General features: G+C 39.5%; 1 protein-coding gene across 1 annotated transcript in view; it reads right to left on the reverse strand.

The window, feature by feature from the left end:
- Positions 1–3307, reverse strand: part of INO80D (INO80 complex subunit D) — a 51984-nt gene extending 48677 nt beyond the window's left edge. The window contains exon 1 of the mRNA XM_034786063.1: positions 2954–3307. The gene's annotated coding sequence lies outside the window, so the exon portion shown is untranslated. The remainder of the gene's footprint in view (positions 1–2953) is intronic.
- Between the last annotated feature and the right edge of the window lie 3685 nt (positions 3308–6992).

The following is a 6992-nucleotide window of genomic DNA, read 5'->3' on the forward strand; positions in this document are numbered from 1 at the left end:
CTTAAAGACTAACAGATTTATTTGGGCATACGCTTTCATGGGTAAAAACCTCACTTCTTCAGATGCATCTTACTTTCACTCTATGCATCTGAAGAAGTGAGGTTTTTACCCACGAAAGCTTATGCCCAAATAAATCTGTTAGTCTTTAAGGTGCCACCAGACTCCTTGTTGTTTTAGTGAAAACCTTGATAACCCAGAAACGTCTCCAGGAAAGGCCTCCTTTATAACTTTAACTTGCACGGTTTGAAAGTGAACTAATTGTCTTTAGAAAAATTCTGCAATACATCTAGCAGCTATTCTACATCTACCGGGAGAGGGCCATGCTATTATGAAGTACTTATTTTAAATAATTCCAATTATGCACTTGCATATAAGGTTTAACAAAAATCAAATATGCACTTTTATTCCCAATGCTGCAAAGACTTGCACATAAGCTTATTTTTACATACTGAACAGCGCCACTGATTTCAATAGGACCACTCACAGTGTGTAAAATAAGTCACTGGGGGTACTCACAGAGCAGACCCTCAGCTGCTGTAAACTATCATAGCTTCACAATGGGGCTTTGGTAATTTACACCAAACAATGTGTAAAAGTAAGCAAATGCATAAATATTTGCAGGATCAGAGCCTAAATTTTCATGAAAACGTGAATCGCACACATTAAAAGAAAATATAGATATAGATAATTTGGGATGTTTTCTTAAAGTTGTTAGTTTCTATAATTTTTCCAAAAACAAGAATAAAAATAAAAAGTAGAAACTTTGTATAAATAAAAATATCATTGGGATCCTTCATTCAGAAGTTCATAAGTCAGCTCTGCCAAAGTTATAGCTGTCCCATTGGTTTCCAAGTGCCAGTTTCTTACAACAGAACAGTGCTCTGGAGGTTGGGTTGTCAGTCAGTGTAATACTTTGCCAGCAAAGTCCAAACATGAGCTACTGTTGATACAGGGGAGGGCAATATATGGATAGGACATATTCCTCTAAATTTACGAAGAATGGCAAATCAACTCTCAAGAAGTGCCCACAATGGGGAACATAGACATTTATTGCAGGTTGCTACGTAACAAAATTAGGGCTAACTTGGTTATTCTGAAATCAGAAAGTGGAATATCAGGTGTCAAGTCAAGCTTTTTTTTGCTTTTAAAAATGCTTCAATGTTATATGTACAAAGCAATTAATAAATATTTTTAAAATGCACTGGAACAAATCACTGGTATCTATAGCTATTAAAAATCAGAGCTATTTTATCTATGCTGTGCAAGATGCATGTCTCCCACAGTGGACCCTCTTCTCAAGTATAACTAACACACTTGACTTTCCCCAGGAAAACTGCTTTCGTTTTCAGTTTTATGTACTAGGGTTGTGAAGAGGGTTCCTGGGTAAGAATTATATTCACATCAAATTCATTACTTGCCACTATAAATGATTGACAAATCAGGCCCTGATACTGCAATTAGGGGGTGAGATTCCATATAGACATAATGACCTGCACACAGATTATCAGAGTCAGACTATAGAATCAAGATCCAAGTTTGACAACACCTTTGGATGCAAAAGTTTTTCCTTTCTTGTTATCAAAGAGTGGTCTGTGGAAACATCTTTCCCTAGACATTTTATACAAAACTGACCAATGGCCCCAACCTGCAAACACTTAGTACCAAGCATAGGGCTTACTTAAAGTACCCCCGGTAGTAAACAACTACACAAGATAATTGTCTGCAGGATCAGACCTCAAATAAGGAGGAGTTTACACACCCCATTCACAAATCTAGAGTCAGTCCAAGAACGCTGCATGTGTCAGTGTGCTTGGACTATCAATGACAGCACCTAAAAAACTCGCAAGAAGACACAGAAGTTAGCTGGAAAGATATAATGACCCTGCAAGAGTAAATAATTTAGAGGAGTACTAAAGGAGGGGGGAAGATTTATTCACACTCAAAATTACAGAACGAGTTGGGAGTCAAATGATGCAAGGCTGCTTCTAGTGAGACCAACCTATGTCCGTCTAACAACTCCTCAGGTCCCCAAACCTTTAGCCCCCTCCACAAACCAAGGGGGGACCCTGTAAAAAGTTATAATTCAAACAAAATAACTCAAAGCAAAACTGACATGCACATGGTCGAGGAGGCTATAATGAAACAGAAAGGAGGGAGACACGGGTTGGTGGGGGGGGGGAAGGATTTAACCCCCCCCCCCCAATTTAGTAAAGAAGAAAATATACTCCCCATGATTTTACTTATAAATAGCAGCAGCAGGAGGAGGTATAAAACAGGCACGTTATTGGGGGGGAGAAAGGAAACCTTAAATTAAACTTTAAAGGCCGCCGGCTGCTGTTCAATCTACACCCCCCTCCCCCGCGGGACCCGCCTCCCAGGCTGCGATGGGGGAGGGGGTTGTCATTCTCAATCCCTAATTATAATTAAAATAACTTCAGTAATTATATGATCCCATGAAATTCCGCCCCCCGGGGGCTCCGCTGCGCTCCCCCCACATCCCCGTCCGGCGGGCGGGGGGAGGCTCCCGCCTCTGCTGCGGCCTCGGCGACCCCCCCAAACCCGTGGAGCCCAGTGCAACATGCAGGGCAGGAGGAGCCCGCCCGTCTTCGTGAGTGGGGGGCCGCAGCGGGGGGACCGGCGGGGGCGGGGAGCGGCTAGGCCCCGCCGGGCTGAGGCCTACCCGCCCCCTTCGCCGCCCTTAACCTTACATTCAAGCACACTGAGGCGCTGCTTCCCGTCCCCCGGGATCCAGCGGCCGCTTCACCCCCACTTTCCTGCCTCCCTAGCGCCCGAAAGTCTTAAAAATCCCTCCGACACCCTTCACCCCCACTGCGGCCTACGGCACTCCATCGAATCCCCGGGCTCGCGTAGTCCGCGTGGCCGCCCGCCCTGCCCCCTGCGCGCCGCCTGCCGCGCTACGCAAACCCGAGGATGCAGGCCGGGCCTGGCTTACCTTTCCAGCTGCTTTTTTTTTCTCCTCTCTCGCCTCTCCCCCCTTTCCCTCTGCTGGGCTGACAGATCAGAGTTTCCTCCCCAGCAGAGGGACCGGGAATGGGCTCGGGCTCTGTGCTGAGCAGCTGCTGCCCCCCTAGCTCTGAGGAGATCCTGCTTTTGTGGGGGAGAAAGCTTTGGGGGGCTTTTTATTATTTTAAAAGTACAAAGTGCTCAGAGGGTAGGTGATTATTAAGGGGAATCCCTGAATATATTCTCCAGCAAAGAAGGCAGGGCTGCTGGGGCTGCTCAAGAAGAGAGCCAGCAGCCTCCTACAGCACCACTACAGGCACTGAGAGGACATAACATCAGAGAGCAGCTCCTCTGCCCTCCAAAACAACAACTTTCCTACCATCTTGGAGGTAGTAGAGAGGGGGGGAAAGTACAGAGGGTTTTTATAGAAAGTGTCAGTTTAAAAATAATAATAAAAAAAGACTTTATCTATTTGTGTGACTTAAAAAAAATGCATGTGGCTTAGGAAATATTTTCCTTTATAATTAGTGAAGGTCATTTGTCTGAAAAAATTTTGTTTTAAAGAAGGATGGTCAAAAAGAAATCTCTTATTAGTAAGTTTATTTGTTATGATTTATTTTTAATTAAGAGTGAGAGGTTGGTTTTTTTAATTATTTTATTTTGTATTCCATAAAGTACAAAGTTGTTAACTTTTTTTTTCTGTCTCTGAGTAGCAGTTTTTTAAAAAATTGATGTCTGGAAAGAAACTCATTGATATAACTTGTTTTATTATGGTACTCTTTTATTTGGAGTAAAAGCTGAAACTGATGTGGGATAGTCTGGCAGTTATGTATCATGGTGTCCTCTCTGTCTCTCTCAAGGCACTGTAAATAAAGCAGATTGAATGTATAGGTAGGTAGATATAGCTGTCTAGTTTTTTCAGAGTGCAAAGAGATATGTAGAGAGGGTTTTAATACAAGTACAGTAAGTGGAACCTGTCACATATCTAGAAAATGATGTTGGTCCATCATAATTTTGGCATTGTCTGCCCATAAAAGATGGGAAGTGAAAAATAAAACTTATAGTAACAAATTTTAAGACAGTAGTTGAGGTTTTTTTGGGTTTGTTTTTTAAATTCAAAGCATTTTGCAGCCTTTTAAAATCTGTTTTGATTCTTTTTCTGAGATTGTTTTGATTTGGGTGCTTTGTTCCTGATATTTATGAGTAATGTTATCCCTGACATAATCTTGCAAAGTCAAGAGACAATATTCATTTATTCTATAAGATCTTTTTAAAAATACCTCTAATATTGAAAGGGTTTTTTTAAGGTGCTTTGATTAGACTGAACAAAATGTATGAAATGCTGTTAAAGTAATGTGAGATGCCACCAGGTATCTGTAAATGAAAACATTCTCATTCAGTTCAGCAGATGAGTGATAACATTGCATGCAGTGAGATTCACCAGAGTCCTATGTAGGAATGAACAACTGCAAATACATCGTTCTGTTTTGTCTGCATGGAGGAGGAAGTAATTAGAAAACTAAGAGATATATAGTAGAGAACTGCAAATTTTGCAGCTTTGTAAAAGTTATTTATATGATGTAGGTTGGCTAAACTGCAGTTTGACTGAAGTAACATCAATGCTGAAATTGAATTGGCATAGCCCACTGTCTCTCTTTAATGAACTCTGAAATAAATAAAGAGTTCTGAGTCCTCCACATTTATATTGGTTTCATAGTTCAGAATGTCTCAGATCAGATGTTGCAACATCTCCAATTTTTGTAGCATTCTGATCCTTGAATTTACAAAGAAGTTGCTTTTTGAAAACTTACTTGGATATGGATTTTCTGAGCTAGGATAAGCAATGAGTCTCATTTTGTGCAGATATAGTAGGTCTTCCATTTGGAGGTATGCATTTTAGGGTTAAAACATAATAAAGAGCCTCCTGGCCCTTGCATTAAGAAGAATATTTTGTTTTGGCTGTTTAAAAAATACTGTTAGCTGATTATGGTAGACTAGAAGGTTGCACCATGATAGAATGCATGGAGTAATTGCAAAGGAAGTGCTTTACTGGTTCAAAATATTGATCCATTAAATCCAGTATCTTGCTCTGGCAGTGGAAGTTTTAAAAAAACAACAACCCATAATGCACCTAACTCTTTATGCAATTTTGCATATAGGATGATGATGGGATAGTCAAGAGCTCCTTTCTGACCCTTCCAGTGTGTCAATGATCATCTTATGCCCTGAAGTATAAAATCTGATTATCTTTATCATAGTATGTTTATAACAAATATTTTTGTACATTATACCTACAAATGTACAACAAGTTACAAATGTGATTGATCATTGTTATGTTGTTATACAACCTTTTAAAAAAATTCAGTGACAGTGTTTGACTCAATGACCTTCTGTGGTAGTGAATTCACAAGTTAACTATGTGCTTTATGAACTAGTATTTCCTTTCATTTTATTCTAAATTAATGAAGATTAATTAATGAAAGGCCAAATTCTTCAATTCTTAGTCACCAGTCCTACAAACATACAAATGTTTAACTTTATTCACATGAATTGGTCCTATAAAATCAATGGGACTATTCACAGGAGTAAAGTTAAGCACATGCATAAATATAGAAAGATCAGGGCCTTAACTCATTACTTTCTTGTATAAAACTCCCTTCAAGTCAATGGGAGTTTGCCTAAATACAGAATTCAGGATTTCCCCATCAAGTGACCTGTTGTTCTAGTATTATGTTAAAGGGTAAAAACAAGGGAATGATCAGTTTTCACTATACCTTTATACTGTGGAATATCTCAGTCAAGTCCCCTCAAACTCTTTTCTTCCCCACGCTAATTCTAGTTTTTTAAAACTTCACATCCTGTTTGTTGTTTATGCTATGAACAGAGAGGTTCTAATAAAAGGTAGTATTTTACATTGGAAAGGATAACATACACCACTAGAAAAAGCTCGGATTCCAGAGAATGCAGTACCCATGGATTTGGGTTTCCTTAGTCTTGTTAAAATGGGATGCACATGATGCACAACATAACAGAAATGCCTTTTAAAGCATTTTGAGATATCTTGAACATAGGATTTGTATTACTTCTTTCTCTGTTGTAGCCCAATTTAGCTAACTTTGCAGACCTTAACTTTTCACATCCACTATTTACATTCTTATACTTAAATATGTATGTTTGCAGGATGGAGCTTAAATGCACAAAGCTACAGTACTGTAACTATCCCTGCAATATCGAACTGTTTGCAATATGGCAATTACAGGTGGCCACAACCTGTGAAGGTTTTAATGCCCCTTCCTCTCTCCTGTTCCCCCCCCCCCCCCAAAATCCACAACAATAAAACAAATTTCAGAAACCATTTTGAAAAGTTTAAAACTGAAAGGGATGCTGTTTGAGTAGTTTGTGCCAAAAGTTTGCTTTTCTTTGAATAGGAATAAAATGATGAAGAAAAGTTCACTAGATGTTCATAATATAGATGGTTATGTTTCAATCTGTTGCTGACAAATGTAAATCAGTGGAGTAAACTAATAGCAAGGAAGTTGTTTTAACTATTCAGGAAGGTTAAGACACGTCCATTTTTCAATAATATTTTGTATAATGTGAAACAAGTGATTACTATAACTAAATCACTTTTTATCACAACAGAATATTAAATTGTAGGGACCAAAGTAAATTGGAGTATTGGAATATTCATAGGGGCAAGATAAGCAGGATTTCACTCTAAAACTGGAAGACAGAGTTATTTTGGTGGTTTGATTTGCAGTGCTGTTTATTTTTCCTGCTGGAGAATAAGTACCAGGTTTCTTGACTCTCTAGAAGATAGAGAACAGAACTATAAATCCAAAGGAAAACATATTGTGATGTCAGTTTAAAATGCAAAATGAAGATTTAATTCTGGAGCTTGTAGTCTCTGCCTACCTCCTCACTAAAGATGAGAGTAAATCCAAATCCGTAGACCCATTGCCCACCCAAAGAAGTGTGCCACCCAGAGAGATGCTCACTTGGGGTGTAGGAGGGGGCTCCAGGCTGGG

Source organism: Trachemys scripta, chromosome 11, assembly GCF_013100865.1.
Source record: "Trachemys scripta elegans isolate TJP31775 chromosome 11, CAS_Tse_1.0, whole genome shotgun sequence".
Taxonomy (NCBI): domain Eukaryota; kingdom Metazoa; phylum Chordata; order Testudines; family Emydidae; genus Trachemys; species Trachemys scripta.